The sequence below is a fragment of the Leuciscus leuciscus genome, assembly GCF_965113295.1.
Source record: "Leuciscus leuciscus genome assembly, chromosome: 9".
NCBI classification, from domain to species: domain Eukaryota; kingdom Metazoa; phylum Chordata; class Actinopteri; order Cypriniformes; family Leuciscidae; genus Leuciscus; species Leuciscus leuciscus.
The window spans coordinates 11,716,386-11,732,484 of NC_138733.1; the positions used below are offsets into that span (position 1 = coordinate 11,716,386).

A 16,099-nucleotide genomic window follows, 5' to 3' on the forward strand; every position below is an offset into this window, starting at 1 on the left:
GTGTGTGTGTGTGTGTGTGTGTGTGTGTGTGTGTTCCACTGGTTGGAGTTAAAGTCTTAGGTTAACTGTAATAGTTATTGTTAGCACAACAGCTTTGAGGGATTTTGGTAATCATAACAAGTAACAAAAGATTTTACATTATGATCTTTGCAGGACTCTATGACTTCACATCACAGACAATTTAAAGAGGTCAGTTCTGTTTTATTAAAGTGTGTGGTTAAACTATGGACTATTTTCTAGAAAGATCAGTGTGAGTGGAAACTTCACACATAGTGAGCACTGAGAAGATTCACACTTCAACCATTCACCAAATCATTTGCATGTCTTTAAATAGAATCTTGACTGGTACAGGAACACAGGTAATTCTCCAATGGACAAACTTCTAGCAAAGACAGATTTTGCCAAGTCTTTCAAACTGAATAAATGTAGGCTACGAAAAGATGGAATGAATGTTTTTGTCTTTGAAAAGATCTGGCACAAAGACAACTGGAGGAAGGATCTGGCAAAAGATTCCCAAAAGATTGATGAGAAAGTGCCTTTTTATTGGTGTAACAAAACTGATGTGACGGGATGTAAAAATGTGTGGAAAATAATAAGAAGGTCGAGCCTTTCTGTCTGCTCAATTAGAAGTTTATCACTTATTCTTTTCCTGAAAATGCTGAAAATGTGTCGTTGGTGATTTCCTCATAAGAAAAAAGCTGAGCTCAAACACACTTCTTTTCCCCCTGATTCAAGTCTCTGAAAGTTCTCTAAGAATGTCGATATACCACATATGATGTATCTTGTGAATCTATTGTTTATTCCCCTTTCATGTTCGGCATCTGAAGACCTTTTGATTTCTGTCCATCACTGACTGGGCAAGTTGTATGGAAGTAGCTAAATAAACGACAAATTTTTTTTTTCTTTTTTTTTTGTACGAGTGAGCAGTAGGCAACCGACTAAAGAGGTATTAGCTATAACTAACTCTACACCCTCTGACCAAGATCAAAACTGACGTGTTTGTGTCCATGAGATCCACGTAACCCGGGGTCTGTGACTTTGCAGTATTTGGGTCCCGAATGAATAGATAATTGAAAGTATGGGATCCCAGAATAATCAAATATCTAAACAAATCAATAACCAATGTTTATGATTAGATTCTAATTAAAAACACAATCTAAATTTGATAATCATTGGAGTCAGATTAAGGCCGGAGCTAAAGTAAAAATGAAACTAAATTCTAATAAATTAAGTGAACTTCACAGAATGCTGAAGACATACATGCATTAAACCTTCGCCCACGTTGGATTCTGCAGTTGGGCTGATGGTGGTCCTTACAGTTTCATAAAAGCTAGGGATGCACCGATACCGAGACCAGTATAGGCTATAATCTTATAGTTTCGTTTTTTAAAAAACCTTTATAATGATTATGTTAGATGATCTGTAATGCGTGATGCCATGTTAGTTTGACCCGCAATTCAGAGAATCATATCTTTCAGATTTACAACACATCAATTCATCCACTTCTCTCAAAATACATGAAAGTAAGTGGCCGGTGAACTGGGAGAAGAATAGAGTATACGTTATAGTTACACAATGTGTATCTGATATGAATAAAACACCTTGTCAATTTATATTTGAACGGATTGTTATTGTCGCTTCCATAGACATATTTACAGATTGTAAATGTATTGTTTTGCAAGTACTTATGTGTATTTAAAAGTCTAAAACCTAAAATAAACCTTATGTGGTTGAAAACAATAAATAGGTGTGACATGACAGCGCTGAGTGCATTCGTCTCTGGCTCAGCGCCAGCCAAAGCGCGAAAGCATGTTTGCACTTAGCAGTTTATCATGTGATGCACTGAATGTTCTTATCACACCGGTGTGATCGTACACATCATTAGCCAGATGTCTTAACAACAATATTAGACCGAGACATGATATTATACCAGGTCTTGATCAATTAGGTGGATACCACGGTATTAAAGCCTTTGTTTTCACACATATCTACACAGATGACCAAAATAATATAAATCTTGGAAATGAACTAAAGAAAATTGCTGATCGCGTGCCGCTTTACCGCTGTATTCATGGTCGTTGTATTCTGTGCGGGCAACCAGGTTCAAACACAGCAGTGAATACACGATGTGTAACAAAATAAATCTCACACACTCACTCGTTTTGAGTTTCTTGTTTGACAGCGATGCTTTAATTAACCGATGAGCTAGTTCGCTGCTGAGACTTTTCATAAGCCTTTTCATATTATAACCTTTCATATGCTGCCTTTTTCTTTTTCTTTCAAAAAAAGCACACTTCTTATGAGTAAATTCCAACGTGACAGTAAATGTTCACCTTTCATTTGATTAGAGAAATTACTGTAATGAATAGGAGCTCATATCAAATTAACATTTTTGAAAGCAATTTTTTTTTTTTTTTTTTTTAATAAAGGAAAAGTACCAGTAAAGCAATTTTTTTCCCAGAAACATCTGCCATGATGAACAGAAGGGTTTACTGCTGTGTATGTAAAAAAAAAAAAAAAAAAAGTTTAAACTGCTCATTTCTTTATGCTTGGGTGACAATATTTTTAATGGTTTCATAAACACTTTTCTCATAAACACATTTTGCTTGGGAAAATAAATACATTTCTATGCACCAAACTTTCTGTCCTGTTCTTTATTGCTGTTCTGCTGTTATTTTTGCCTATATAGGGCTCAAGCTATCCCTTTTTTGAAGGTAAAAAAAAAAAGAAAAATGAATATCTGAAAGATTGTTCAACTTATTTTCTGTAAAGATGCAAAACCAAATAGGGCCATTTTTTATGTAAATAATATTTGAGATACGAGAAGACAAGCCTTATATAGGTTGTTTTTTAAAAGGGATTGTTTTCTCAAAAATCAGAATTCTGTCATTATTTACTCTGTGTTTTTCCTAAAGCTGGTTGACCTTTCTTTTTCTAAACACAAAAGGAGAAAAAACTGAGACAGACTAAATCCAGAAGAACTGCGGGAATGTCTCCAAGATGCTTGAAGAAACCTTCCTGCAAATACAGTAAAAGTACTGGCACTTGTGTTAAAATGCTGTAACGTGAGAATGCTTTAAAAAATAAAATCCCAAATTGAATTTATTTATGATTTAACTTCTATTAACTAATTCAAATCAATATATGGTGTAACGACCCTTTGCGTTTAAAACGGCTTTTGTCCAGGTACACTTGCGCATAGTTTTTCAGGTAGCTTTGCAGGAAGGTTTCTTCAAGCGTCTCGGAGTCGTTCCCGCAGTTCTTCTGGATTTAGTTTGTCTCAGTTTTTTCTGTTTCTTCATGTAATCACAGACGGACTCGATGATGGTGAGATCAGATCATACCGGCTGTTGTCAGACTCCTTGTGCATACACAAATCTCACTGGATTATTACAATTAATGGCAAAAAGAATGTTTGGAAATGTAAACTGATATTTCCTTCTGACACACTACCCTTCTGGGGGGTATTAACATGCCTAAGACTTTTGCACAGTACTGTGTGTGTGTGTATATATATCACACACACACACACACACACACACACACACACACACACACACACACACACACACACACACACACACACACACACACACACACACACACAGCTTTTCAAAACCAATCAAGTTTATTTCATCTAACTTTTAAAAACTGCTGGGTTAAATATCACCTTTACATTAGGTTATTTGTTGTCTCAATGCCTTGCTACTTTTATAATTATTTAATTAATTAATGTGCCCCTGTAAATGTGATTTTTAATTAGGTTTTTATTTAATTTTTAATTTTTCCAAAACAAATTCTAAATGGATGCAAATGTCTAAAAACACACTTGACATCTAATGCCCACCTCCCCATAGATAAAACCACAGTTTTTATAGAACATCTTCTTATGATAACAAGGCCAAAACAATTACCAACCGTGCTTAATAGCACATCAGTACATAAAAACATAATAACAACCCTTCAACATATAAAAAAAATACATTTCCAGGACATTTTCTGTGAAACAAGGTTGTTATAACAAATATGAATCATAACTCCAGCATGTGGAAGTTGCCTTTACAAATGCATTGATGCAGTTTTGAAAAAGAAACAGAACAGAAAAGACTAATTTTAAGTTTAAGAGTAAAAAAAAAAATTATGTGCACCTATTAATAACTCTGGGATTAGAAACTGAAGTATCTTAAGTTGTCCCAACCTGATGGATTTTTTCTTCTCTGTTAAACAGAATAATAAAGAACAGCTGTTATAGTAAACTGTGTAGGACAAAATCAACGTGGCCCACGTTTCGTTCAGTACAGTACAGTTTTATTTAATGCCATGTCAGCATCTGTGGCTACTTTCATGGCATAAACTGATTTACAAAAATACAAGAGTTACATTTATACAATGAAAATAAAAACAAAGCAAACAGAAAAAATACAGCAATTAATACTTTACACGATTTTTAACATTAATGTGGTACCTGTTCTGGTAAATTCTTACTAAAGTCCTTAAGTGAGTTTGCTGCCTTTGCTGTTGTTGTTGTTACTGCTGCTGCTGATGATGATGATGATGATACTGCTGGAGCTGATCTGAGACTGTAGACATTAAAACACACATATAGGAGATATATTAGCTGATTAAACCATTTTTATGTGACCATGACAAGATATAAAGATTACTGACAGTGTTTGGAACTGGTTCACTATCTCACTGACCTGCTGTAAAGCTGCAGACTCTGCCCAGGCTGTTAGGGGAGATGTTCACAGAGGCTGCTGCACACAAAACATAAGATACTGGTAAGCCTTACCAGTGTTGTGATAATAATTTTTAAGGCACTCTACGTTTTTTTTTTATTAATACTGTAGAAATAATAACAATAGTTTAAAGTATAAATAGTTTTTAGTCAAATAACATAAAAAGACCAGACCCTCTGAAACTTGTCTCTCTCAAACAGCAAGCTAACGTTACTTCTACAGCCTACACGCAGCAATATAAACAACATCTCTGTCTGCATGCTCTCTTCACGTCGTTCTTGTAAAATAATAATAATAAGTAAACAAACATCAAAAGCACTTCGCTGAGAATGAAACACCACTTACCAGCAGCCGCAGAGTTGAAGATATCCTCTGGTAGTGCGCCGCGCCGCGAGTTCGTAAGGTGAAAGGTCATCATGTGGGTCATTTTATTCACGGCTAAATTATTATTAATTAATTTTACTAATAGTTAGATTGGGCAGACATCCACAAAAGGGCCTTTAATTTAAAAAAAAAGGAGAGGAAATTTTGCCTTGACAAAAGGGCACTTTGGGCACCAAGGGGCAAAAGGGCAGGTGTCAAATCCTGTGACAAATAATCTTCATGTGTCTCATGTAAAAGAAGAAACGACTTGGTGAGTTTGTTTTCTGCCATATTGTTGGTCAATTGGCGACCCCTACTGGACAGTTACTTCTACATTACTTGTTGGACATTCAATAGTTAGTTATGCATTTTGTTTCTCTTTCTCACGTAGTGAAAATTGATCTGGTGATATTTGGCTGGCAGCAAACGAGGGCTCACGTCATGACGATGATCGGTGGGTGGACACATGAACTCAACGATTCGTAGGTGGAGTTACTGAATTTCGACACAGGCATACCTTAAATCGAAATGTTGATATTCCCTGGTGGTGCTGTTTACAGGACTGCTGGGTAAATGTAAGTAATCCAGAGAGAAACATCTGACAACATCCTTATTTAAAAAAAAAACAAAAAAAACTGTTTAATTTAGACTATTTGTCTAGTTTGTTCTTGCTTGAGAAGGCATTTTTTTTTAAAAAAGAGTAGAATGTTTAACCAGCAACAAGTAGCCTACTCAAATCAGTTTGATCAGTTGTGTTTGCTTAGCACCCAACCCAAAGGGGAAATGGGAAAGATGCTGGAATTTACCTCATATTTAAATTTACAGAGGCAGGGCAGTCCATGGCAGGCAAATTTCTTCCAGGAATTCAGTTTACACTGAAACACCCTGTTTATCAGGAAACTGTAGGGTGGCGTTTCTCAAAAGCATCTCTGTCTTGATACAAATATTATGTTTGCTTGTATAGCATGTGAATGTGTGTATTACCCAGTTTTAAAGGCGATTTGTTCCAGAAAATTTTTTTGTTATGCTGGTGGAAAAGTCTCTTCACATCCTGATAGCAATCACAAAGTTAAGCAATCTAAATGTATTTATATGTGTATTGTCTGTGGAAGGCGCAGGACCATAAATTAAAATGTTCGTCCAATCATAGGCGTAATTTGCGGGTGGGACATGCTACTACTTTTTGCCAGGGTTGATATTTTTAATGTTACATTTTTTTTAAACATCTCGCTACACGGATATACCTAATGCAAATCAGATGTGATATGCCGTTGTTTTTGGAGTGTTCGCTGCCGCTGTTATCAGTGGTGTGGATACTGTGTTCTCTTGTGACTCATGCACAGTCTTCTTCCGGTGAAATCACAAAACAAAATGCACACAAACGTGTCCCTGCTCTTGATATACAATCATTTATGAACATCTTTGATTTTAATGAGGAGCCAGAAAAAAAAAAAACTATACAAGGCAAGGATTAAAACCCGGAACCTCGGACACGCTTATCAAACGTTATACCACCAGACCATTATATAGGAAATACAAACCCTGATTGCTGATCTATGTATTTATTCACTAACATGAAGAATATCAGGATTAACAATATATTGTATTATAGTATATTTAAGAATGAAACTAACACATTAAAGGTGACATATTATGCCCCTTTTCTCAAGATGTAACATAAATCTATGGTGTCTCCAGAATGTGTATGTGAAATTTCAGCTCAAAATTCCCCCCAGATCATTTATTATAGTTTGTCAAGTGTGCCCTTTTTTGGGTGTGAGCAAAAATGCTCCTTTACACGAGCTTCTGATACAATAACAAAACAAGCAAATCTCACTCATCCTCCAAAATCTCAGAAATAACCAGTAGTGGAGTGCAGCCTTACAGAGAGACTCAAGAAGAGGTTGCAACTTTTAGGCGCATCTGGATGTTTCTGAATGGTTAGTGGTTGACAGTTGTTGTGGAGTTATATTGATTCATCTCATCGACTTCCATGTACCGTCATGTTTAACTTGTACACAAGTTTACACAGTTCCCTGAGGTCTTTATAAGACAGCTGTGGCATTTTGTGGTCAAATAGTGTTCAGTGCTCTTCTGTGCGGCAACGACAGAACAGTTTGCATGCTTTGCTGGAAATTTTACCATTGCGTTAGAACTGGTTACACTGTTGTCGTTTCCGAAAACCAAATGGAGGCGCCATGGGTGGAAACGTGCAGATTAAGGGGCGGTAATATTATAATAAGATCCCCTTATACGTCAGAAACAAGGGTTCTGTGTTGAAACATTAAACTCATTGCACGATTGAAATTGATTTCTGGACATCATAAAGGTTTTTTTTTTTTTTTTTTTTTTGTTATTGTAAATAGGCCTATCTGACATATATCGTGACAGCCTGTGTCTCATTTCATATTTAGAGCTCAATGAAACAAGAAGTCATTATCATTAAGTTGACATAAAAACATACCATATGAATGGGAATATACTTCCCGTTAGACTTTTACTCATTCGAGTTTGTAGGGGTGCCAATAATTGTGAAATATGTATATTTTAGAAACAATATTTGTTTTATGATAATAATTTGACTTTAATTATAGCTTACATTTTTGTGACTTTTTGAATGAAAGACTAAGAGGAGAAATCACAAAAACAAATTTTCACTGTCAGTTTTGCTCATACTTGCCAAGGATGCCGATATTTGTGACTGTGGAGCCCATGGTGTCATTTTTGTGGAAACTTTGGAATTTTTGAACAATACATGAAACACAAACATTTTCCAATTAAACAACAATAATAATAAACACTAAGAATGACACAACATATTATTCCTGTTTATTTCAGCAAATATTGTCAGTAGAACAAGAACAAACTGGGTCAGATGAGCTTTTATACCATTGGCCCTGAGATTAGAATTAATATAATTCATTGTAATAGACATGCACATTCACAAAGTAGCAACAAATGAAACATGTTGACCGGTGGTTTGCTAAATAAGTAAAGACAGTCTTTAGTATGAAGGTGGCAAATTTAGCTGATTTGCCCTCTAATGTATGTTTGTGTTTTTTGGCCATTAAATCTCTTTTGGATCTTCTTAAAGATTTGGGTCCCTGTTTTGCTTTAATTGTTGCCGCTATACTCCTGCTGTATTTCTTTATACGTATTACTACTTGTATTTGTACTACTGGTTTAAGGAACAGGGTATTTACTCACCTGCTAATACTAACAAAAATGATAATGTGCATCGGGATATTGCTTAAAAGATGAGTCTTAATTGTAGGACTATGACTGTATGTGTGCGTGTGTTTAGATCAAATGAGGAACTGGAAATCGATCTAACACACACACACACACACACACACACACACACACACACACACACACACACACACACACACACACACACACACACACACACACACACACACAGTATAAACTGTGTAAACCAGTCTGTAACAAAATATCTCTGAGTAAATATATATATGCAAAGCTCATGATTGCTTACCAGTTCCTCATTTGATCTAAACACACGCACACATACATTCATATTGTGTGTGTGTGTGTGTGTGTGTGTGTGTGTGTGTGTGTGTGTGTGTGTGTGTGTGTGTGTGTGTGTGTGTGTGTGTGTGTGTGTGTGTGTGTGTGTGTGTGTGTGTGTGTGTGTGTGTGTGTGTGTGTGTGTGTGTGTGTGTGTGTGTGTGTGTGGATCAAATGAGGAACTGGTAAGCAATTATGAGCTTTGCATATATATATATTTACTCAGATATATTGTGTTACAGACTGGTTTATTATCACTTTGATAATTACTATTAGAAACTGATTATTACTTACAAATTTATTTTACCATTCATTGCTTTATTATTCATTTTATTCTTTACTAATAAATAAAAAATAAATAAAAATATCCATCACTTCTCCGTGTGACTGGATCTCAGTTCATAAGTTCAATTTGAGTGTGAAAAATGCGGAGTTTAAAATGTATTTTCATGAATATGTATCTTCATATTACACTTTAAATCAGAAATGCAGAAATTAAAAAAGCTAAAAAGAGAGAAAAAAGAGGAAAAAATTGTTTAGAAAACTTATTGAAAGTCATTGTGCTTATACTGTATTTAGATGGTAACTCTCTTGTATTTACTGAATATATATACTTATTGATGTACAATAAATATTTGCGCAATAACTGTGTGTTGATTTCATTTCAGAATAATTCATGAACAAATGCAAACACAGAGTTCTGTGACAAATAAAAACCAGAACATTACTAATTTAATAGATATTCACTTTCCTTGGTGTTAACAACTGTATGTTAAGCCAAGAATTGTCATGAGTGATCACACAAAATAAGTTAATGGTGTACATAAACATTTAACATAAACATTTTTATAATTAGTACAATGTTCACTTGAGCAGAACAGATTATCAGTCCTACAAGTCATCAGGAACAAGGAATAATTTAACCATGAATCTGTTCACTGCTGTCCAATCACTGCTGTCATTATATCATGTTCTGTGGCTGATTTCATTCTATAATAAAATCCTAAAAAGAGGTATCAGTTTGGTCATATTAGAAAGTAAATCACACAGAGAAATTACAGTCAAAATCCACTTTAAGTGAAATCTGTTGCTTGCGGTTTTGTTGTTTGATGCACAAGCGTGTGTTAAGGAAGGGTTATTTGTAGTCTTTCCCAAACTCTCATCTCAGAAGAGACGAGAATTTCAGAAGAGATGACAGAGTGTGAAAGCCAGTAAAATAGTCATGCAAGTTTGATCTAGACAGGACACACTCGTATATCAGACAAAATAACCTTAACGCACATCTGAACTAACGCACATTCTTTCAGGTTACAAAATAAATTCTGTTGCTAAGAAATCAAAAGAACTTATGTTGCTTCACTGTTAAATTAGCTAAAATTGGCATTTTGGCACTTTCTGTACGAAGTCTTGAAGCAATCCAGAAGTATAGTTTATATATTTAATAGTCCAATTGTGTTGGACTTACTGATGGACCATTCCTCTGCAAGACTGCAGTAGAGAGGACATTCATTGTTATGGTATTTGACTTCTATATATGCAAACTATAACTGATATGGACTGAATTATATGCAAATGTCAAACAGTTTATTGAACATTCATAATACACAAAATAAATATATTTGAAATATATTTTCAGTATATATTTTGGAATATATGCAAATATTTGAAATTGGCCCAATAAATATATTTCACACTTAACATCATATATTTTTGTTATATTTCAGAATATATTTCAATGTATTTTTTTCTGTATGGGTCCCCAAAAGTGTCAAAATATATGTGGCATATATTACAAATACATTGAAATATATTCTGAAATATAACAAAAATATATGATGTTAAGTGTTGTAGATTGTTGTAGACAGAGTTGTAGATTGTTGTAGATTTTCAAACTTTCAAGTGTGAAATATATTTATTGGGCCAATTTCAAATATTTGCATATATTCCAAAATATATACTGAAAATATATTTCAAATATATTTCTTTTGTGTTAAAGATTGCAAGTAGTTTATTTGCATATGGCTGATCACAGAAAGAATATTCTCTGAGTCAGACGAGACCAAACACATCTTCTCTGAAGAGCTCAGAAGCGTCTCCCTTCTTCTCTAAAATTCATTATGGTAAGTATTTTCATCATGGCTTTTTCTGTTTTGTTGCTTGTGTTCTTTTGTTTATCAGGTTTGTCGTTTTAACTTTAGGCGTCTGGCGCACTGAGGATGTTTACATTTACATTACATTTATTCATTTAGCTGACGCTTTTATTCAAAGCGACTTACAATTGCTATATATGTCAGAGGTCACACGCCTCTGGAGCAACTAGGGGTTAAGTGTCTTGCTCAGGGACACATTGGTGTCTCACAGTGGATTCGAACCCGGGTCTCTCACACCAAAGGCATGTGTCTTATCCATTGCGCCACCACCACCCATCATGTTCTGCCTGCTTCATCTGTGTATTCAGTGCGATCAGGAGCAAGTGAACAATGACATTCTTGTTAAAATGATCCAGTATTTTGATGACAAGTAAGTCTATATTTGCACAATTTACAATTAAAATAAGTGAAATGTGTTAATGGCTCAGGTGAAGAAGGAGGCGTGAACAGGCAAATGTTTAACATAAAACTTTAATCCAAAAATAAACAAACACAAAACGAAAGTAAAGCGACAGCCCCTCACGGACAACTACCACACAAACATAAACAAAACAACGTGTCAGTTCTGATAGCCTTGTGGGTAGAGCGCCGACATATATCATTTTTGAGATTTGGGCGACCTGAGTTCGAGTCCTGGCTCGCGGACCTTGTCGGATCCCGTCCCCCTTTCTCTCCCAATTCGCTTCATGTCTACTCACTGTCCTATCATAATAAAGGCAAAATAAATCTTTAAAAACAACAACAACGTAAAGTCCTGGCCTGGACCGGTGGTGCTGGATAGCCCTCAGTGAACGGCCCTCTAACTCCTCCAACACCTGGTGGACGGCGACTATTCCTCCGATTTCGGGCAGCGAGAGAGTCCCCCGTTTCCTGCTCCACCCCATCATTGCAGCCGGCAGCAGCCTCCAGCAAAGTTAAAGGCTCAGGGGAAGAAGGAGGCGGGAAACACAAAAGAAAAGTTGTCCCCTCCCAGACGACTGCCACACAAACATAAACACAAAACACTATGTAAAGTCCAGGCCTGGTCCTCTCTCGACCTTCACTGTCATCAATCCTCCTGGAGCTCCTCTGTGGGACTTGAGGTCGATATGGCTCGCTACGTTCCCGCGGCTCTCGGCCCCGAACTGCTTGCCACAGTGCATATGCAAGGAAAAATGTTATTGATTCTGTCTCAGAAACAAGTTTTAGTTTTTGAAAACTGCAAAATTTGTGATTTTTGTCTTCTAGGTTACAGCCAAGCAACCATGACAGGCCTTATCAGTATTCTGTAGTCATCAGGGTCCCATATCAACAGTGTACAGAACAGTTCAGTCTTGATTCGGTTTTCAACATGAACGAAATGGAAAATGCCTTCAATGATTTCAAGACTAAACATTTAGTTATCATTAGTTATGATTAATTCAAAAATTCCATCACAGTTCTTCTGGAAAAACATTGCATTCTGAATATATTCTTATCTATCCTATGGATGCCACAAATACATCTCCTCTGGACAAAATTTTGAGAATGTCAAATGATGATCAATGTGTTGTTTTGTATACTTACTACTCACCTTGCATAGAAAAGTGTATTAACGATAAAGCTGACACTATTTTGGATGACTTTTCAAACTGGCTAAACACACAGAGAACTGGGATTAAGGCTTTAGTTTTCCAAGAGATCTGGCGCAAAGACTGGACTGGTGTCAGAGATCAGTTTGCAAAGATTAATAATCTAGTGCCTCTCTATCGTTGTGTGAAGGAAAATAGCCAAATGAAATGCTATAAGTGTGAAGATGCTGGCAGTCAGACGTTTAATCAAAATTGTGTCTTAAAAAAAGCATTTTATGTGAATAATCATACTGCATATTTTCAAATCACTGTATTTCTTAAACCTAAATAAACTTGTTTTGTCCATGATGTAAGGGCACGAGTAACATGACTGTTCATGAACAATTCTTCACTCTGTCTGTGTTCATCTTTTGAATGATTATAATGGTTGCTACACACCTGACTATTGTTGTAGATTTTTCCACTACACACCTGATTCAAGTTTACCTGGGTCATCTCTTAATCGACGCCCCTAAACATCTCCTGATCAACATTCAATAATATTTATTCTTTAACGCGTCTCCTAATCGATGTCTACTGAGTCGGTCAGCGTCTTGACCCTTTACCTAAAATCATGAGTTTATAAATGTAGATATCTGTCTAGTTTCATTTCCCCTTTTGTTATATTCGAACATGATTCAGACACACACTGACTTTGGCCAAAGGACATTTCGGTTTCAAAAGCATATATTAATCCTGCAAGGAAAATAAATGTTAGTTATGATTAATTCAAAAATTCCATCACATTGTACATAAAATAATTTATCAAGTCGACACTGAAAGTGACACAATAACAGCCGTGATCGTGTGAATTAGCCTTGATGCTGCTTATTAAAAAACAAGTGAAACACTCGTGTGTTGTTGCTCTTCAGTGAAACTGAAGGTAAATAAAGAGCTAAAGGTAAATATTAATCTTTGTGATTAGTCTCAATGTCATTCAGGTCTAGTGTGTAAATGTTCAGGAACTGATGCATTCACTCAATCTCTCAACAGTTAACCAAATGTTCGCAATGTTAATTGACTAATCGAATTTGTAAATTATAAATTTACAATCGGGTCTTTATATGTGCTTCATTTCCTCCTGATCATCAGAAGAGAAACAACAGAGCTTCAGATCTGAAAATAAAAGCATATTCTTCCTCATAATTCAAGCAGTCACAATGGTAAGTTTCAATTCAATAAGTAAACTTTATATATATATATATATATATATATACTATTTATATATATATAACTCAGATTGTTTTTGTCTGAAAGAAGATAGTCATATACACCTAGGATGGCTTGAGGGTGAGTAAACATGGGCTAATTTTCATTTTTGGGGGAACTATCCCTTTAACACTTCTGCGAGGGTGTTTCTAATGCAATGGCTGAGGGAGGGGAAAAAAAGATATTGTATGCAATGTGACTGCAATTACAATTACTTAACATTGTTAATTATTAAATTAACAATGTAAGATCATATTTCATTTTCATATTTATGTTCTTGCTCATTATTTGGGGCCCAAGGCAATTGTCTGCCTTAAATCCATTTTCTTGCATAGCTTTATTGGAGAAACCCATGACAGTTTTTAGAGTTCTTGGAGGAATTATTAATTGTTTTATTTCTTATTGACCATTTTGAGGAAGTCCAACACACCGTACATGGTGAGACACACAAAGATGCTCAGTGACATCATTAAAGGAGTCAGTGATGTAAGTGTGAACCGTTTTAATTGGTCTTTTCATGGTGTTGAAGAAGAGGGCTGGTCGAGTGTCAGAATAAAAAGCATCTTCTTCCTCTTCCTCATCACTCCTGCTTCACTGCAGACTCACACAACATCTCTGAACCTTCTGATCTGAGCAACAGATAACATGGTAAGTCATATTCATACTTATTCACTTTATGACATTATTAGTGGTTCTAAAACAGCTTCACTATTGTGTGTCTCCTCCTGTGATCTTCACACAAGTATAACAACTGATAAACCTGCATCTGTATAAGTTTGGTAGTAGATGTTATATGATGTTCTACAATGACGTGCACACGATTTACTAATTTGTTCCCTTTATTTAGCATACTATTTTTTTCCTGCATGTCATGTTTGGGGCTCTGTAAATTATACTTATACTAATTAATAATAATAAAAACAATAATTAAAATGTTCCTTTTAATATAGTATAATATGATAATTTTTAAATATAATATAATATTAATTATATAATATTATTCTCTATGATAAAAATGTCAGATGATTCACATGCATGATGCACCAAACCCACTGTCAAACCGGTCCTTTTACAAATAATGTTTCCACAAGGCACAGCAAAATTGTAAATCATATTTCATTTTTGCATATTTCATCAATTACAATCAGCATCAGGTTTATTAGTGATTAGGCCTAGTGGCCTAGTGATTCTATTGTGAGTCTTCATAATATTAATAATAATAAAAAATAATAATTACTTAGAACTTTTTCTTCCAGGCCAGGCCAAAAGTTCAAACAAAAGGGATGCACTAACCAGGAGTTGTAGAAACATGTTTTGGAACGTAACAAGGGTTAATGTTACGCTGTTCAATGAGAGTTTAATGCATAAGCCACTTTAAATTTGTATTACTTTTTTTCCTCTTACTTATTTACTACTTACTGCATATTGTTTTTGTTTTTTTTCATAAAAGCAAGTCTGTAGAATGAGACATTTATTTTTTGCACATTGACAAATAAAAGTTTAACACAATTTCACAAACTATTTCTTTATTAAAATACTTGTGTAATGTGATGCAATATAGTAACAATGCTTTTAGAATTTAGAAGGATCTATAAAGAAAGATTAATATTTTCAGCTCATTTATAAATCTAATTTAATTGAAAATGTCTTTGACACCTGTAGTAGAATATGTCAGATTTTAATCTCTCTCATAATGTAGACTAATTAAATTGTAAACAACTCTCTGTTAAACACTGTTATTCTCCTCTGCTCCATATTGTCCATATCCATCATGTTACTGCATGTTCTGTTGTGGAGACAGCAGGTTATAGGGTCAGGGTTATGACAGTCCATGACAGTGTTTCCTTTAAAAGCATAACACTGATTCTCACTCGCAGCAGAAGAGAGAAACATGAGCCATAATCTGCTTAAATTTAGTCTGAAGATCATTTCCAGTGTCAAACTTCCACATGACAGGACAGAAGAGACAGGGAGGAGAGTGGGAAATGGACATGACTCATATCAGACTTTAGCCATTATGCTATTAAGTATATATTACAGAGGAGAATTATGACTGTTGATTGTTTTATATTTTTGCTCTTTTTAGGTTTCCTCTGTGTGTTTGAGGATCCTCCTCGGGATTATTTTGCTTTCCTGTATTCAAAGTGTGATGAATGAAAATGTGGACATTAACACGCTTTACAGGATTCAGACATTTTTTCATCGCAAGTACGTTTTCATTTTGCTGAATGAAATGAACGGGAACACTGTACCTACAATAATGTTGTATTTGTTAATATTAGTATATGCAATAAGTAGCTCACAAAGACAATGTGATCTCACTATATTCATAGGTTATCTAAAATGTGTTCCTATAACACAAAACGCATAAAATGTATGTATATCAACACAATGACCCACAATGAGTTTGCCCTACTGTTAAAGTGTTTCTGTTACAGTCCAAGCTTCCTTGTTTGATTTCTCAATTTGCGTAAATGGTGATAATTCTTTTCTTTCTTTTTTTAACCAGTTATCAAAC

At 35.1% G+C, this 16,099-nt stretch overlaps 1 protein-coding gene and 1 long non-coding RNA gene across 2 annotated transcripts in view; one reads left to right on the forward strand and one right to left on the reverse strand.

Annotated features, from left to right (window-relative positions):
* epha4l (eph receptor A4, like) overlaps positions 1 to 16,099 on the forward strand; it is a 132,060-nt gene that overhangs the window by 66,972 nt on the left and 48,989 nt on the right. The window lies entirely within an intron of this gene.
* LOC309506515 lies at positions 4,239 to 5,123 on the reverse strand. The gene is made up of 3 exons (XR_014208824.1): positions 5,085 to 5,123; positions 4,701 to 4,757; positions 4,239 to 4,580 (listed from the first exon to the last, which is right to left on the reverse strand). It is a non-coding gene; the product is annotated as an uncharacterized lncRNA (long non-coding RNA).